This window comes from Marmota monax, unplaced genomic scaffold (genome assembly GCF_021218885.2).
Source record: "Marmota monax isolate L192 unplaced genomic scaffold, Marmota_monax_Labrador192_F-V1.1 WCK01_AAM20220418_F8-fsc00037, whole genome shotgun sequence".
NCBI classification, from domain to species: Eukaryota; Metazoa; Chordata; class Mammalia; order Rodentia; family Sciuridae; genus Marmota; species Marmota monax.
In genome coordinates this window covers 2,927,763-2,930,364 of record NW_026693245.1, presented here as the reverse complement: position 1 = coordinate 2,930,364, position 2,602 = coordinate 2,927,763, and the positions used below count along the sequence as shown (strand labels likewise).

Genomic DNA, 2,602 nt, shown 5'->3' with positions numbered 1-2,602 from the left:
AAGGATTAGTTAATGAAACCCTGTTGCCTCAGTTTCTCCATCTGTGGAAGGGAGATAACAATGTTCCTGCCCCTTAGTGCTATAAAGATTAAATGAATTTACATAGAGTGAAACAGTGGCATGTAGTAATGCTATCCATTATGATCATCATTAGCAGCAGCAGCAGCATTATTTATGATCGGGCCTGTTTTTCAGAATTTCATACTGGCAATCATTTGTCCTTCCAGTTTCTCCTCCAGTTACAAGCCCGGCCTCAGGATGGATGGGCTCCTCTATCTAGTTTTAGAAGCATCACCTCTTCTGTAAGAAAGTAGTCCAGAAAGTTTCCTTAAAAAGCTAAATCTCAACCGCCCTCTATATTTTGTTATCTTCCCTCTTGCTTTTCTTCTCCTAAATGTGGATAGTTGACCCCTGGTTTCCTGTGCCATAGATTCTATCCACGTGCCCCTTTCATTCTGAAAGATTATTGTGATGCCATTTTCTTACCTAGTTTTAATCAAACTGCCTCCCTTGAAAATGGAGAATGATCTTACAAACTGGCTGTTACAGGACAGATCTGTTCCACACAGAATAATGTATGTTACAGTATGTTGACTATTAAACAGTTATGTTCAAACTCTCTATACCACCTGTTGCTTAAATAGACTCTGATTAGCAGATGCACATTGACGCATTAGGGAATGTTGTGGCTTTAATATCTAGTATACTAAGCTAGTTAATGCTCTTTCTGTCTATACAATTCTCTCTCAAGTTCTTAGACTAGAATTATAGTAGTAATTATAATTAAAGTAAACCTTCTTCAGCAACATTAATCTGCACTTATTACATGAAGTTTTTTTATAATCTCCTTCCTCCATGTTGCCAAAATTGCCTTCCTGAATGATCTTGCATAATGGCTAACAATGGACTATTTCTGTTTTCAATGGCCTGCCTTCCTTCCTTCCTTCCTTCCTTCCTTCCTTCCTTCCTGGCACTGTTTTATTCTGAAGTAGAGTCATGTAGCATTAGGTTGTCATTTTCAGCTTGGATTACAAGGAGTAAAGCAGTACATACCGAAATCATTTATCCAGCAATAAATCCCAAGAATAGTTCATCCCAACCCATCTGAAAGCACTAACAAATATCAATATGATTTCCACTGAAATTATTCCCAATTCCATTTTCACTCATAAGCTACCCAGCCAATCTATACTGAACTAGTATAAACTATTACAAACCTTTTTTTTTCCAGTAATGCTAGGGATGAAACACATAGTCTCATGCTTTCATGCACTCTACTACTGAGCTACATTCCCAGCCCCTTTGAGGGAAAATTTTATGCTTCTTTCACTTAATCTAATGAGTAAATCATCTTCCCACTTTCCCCAAAGAATATTTATTTCCTCCAAAATGCCTATTAAAACACTCACATCAATCTGTTACTTTCTAAATCTCTGTAACTTCCCCATACTGTCCATTACATATAGCCCTCTGACTTCCTTGTACTTTGAAGATGCTGGACAATCTAACATTTTAAGAATATAGCAGTAGATCAATTGAAGACAGTTAAGTTTTTGAGCCACTAAATAAAAAAAAAACACAGGAGCACAAATCATCTTTATTTATTTTCCATTAGTTTAAATCCTTGAGGGGTAAGGCATCACACTTACTCTGTGTCCAGTGACCTTAGCAGAAAAGTTGCTTTGGAATTTGGTCTGAACCATGCCACTGTTTCCATGAGTTTGAGTTACCTTTCCCCAGATTACTCTAGTTTGGGTTGGTTTGCCACCAGGAGTAACTATGTTGTTTTTTTGCTTTGTACCCATATGCACATCTCTTGCCCAAGTAGAACTCGGTTTCATCTCTGACATAAACACCTTCAATTTCTAGAATAGCTGTGTGTGCCCTTTGGTTCAGGAAAATCCACCTGCTGACAACCAGCAAAAATGGCTTTGCACCATAGCCTTTCAGACATATTTGCATTTTAGAAGTCCTGTTCCCAGCAGGCCTAAATTACCACAGTGTCCATCCACCAGGCATTAGAGGCCCAGCACAATCAGTCCCATGTCTCCTCCATCCCATCCTCCCTCGTCCCTGAATCCATAGAAATCATTGGCTGGCAGAGTCTCCATGCCAAACAGGCGTCTTGCTGAGGTGTATGGATAAACCCAACTCAGTTATTTGCCTCCAGATTTCAGCAGCCAGGGCTTTACTGTTCATTGGGCTTTCTTACAATAGCAACACAACTTTCTGATGAGATCATTTTCTAAACTTGCCAGAAACTAGTGTTTCATTCCCTCCTTGCTGAGTCCTGGAATCCAGGAATGATAAACAACCCCCAATTTATCAACTTTTAAAGCATTTAAAAATCAGATGTCCCACTTTACTCCCTGACCAGTGAGTGGAAATTTTTTGAGTGGAAACTGGGCATTATCTTTTAAAATAAGCTTTATAAGATATTCTGATGCTCACCTGGGAGATTCTTTCTATTTCATCCTAAATGAGAAGTAATTCACCAAACTAGTAACAAAATTTTGTTATTCTAGGCCGAAAACATTCATTGAAATGTACCTAGATACACAATGAAGAATCAAACTGGTATCCAAGAACAAGAAAGAACCAT

At 38.4% G+C, this 2,602-nt stretch overlaps 1 pseudogene; it reads right to left on the bottom strand.

Moving 5' to 3' along the window:
* Positions 1-1,616: 1,616 nt before the first annotated feature.
* On the bottom strand, positions 1,617-1,954 carry LOC124100656 (large ribosomal subunit protein eL33-like; annotated as a pseudogene).
* Between the last annotated feature and the right edge of the window lie 648 nt (positions 1,955-2,602).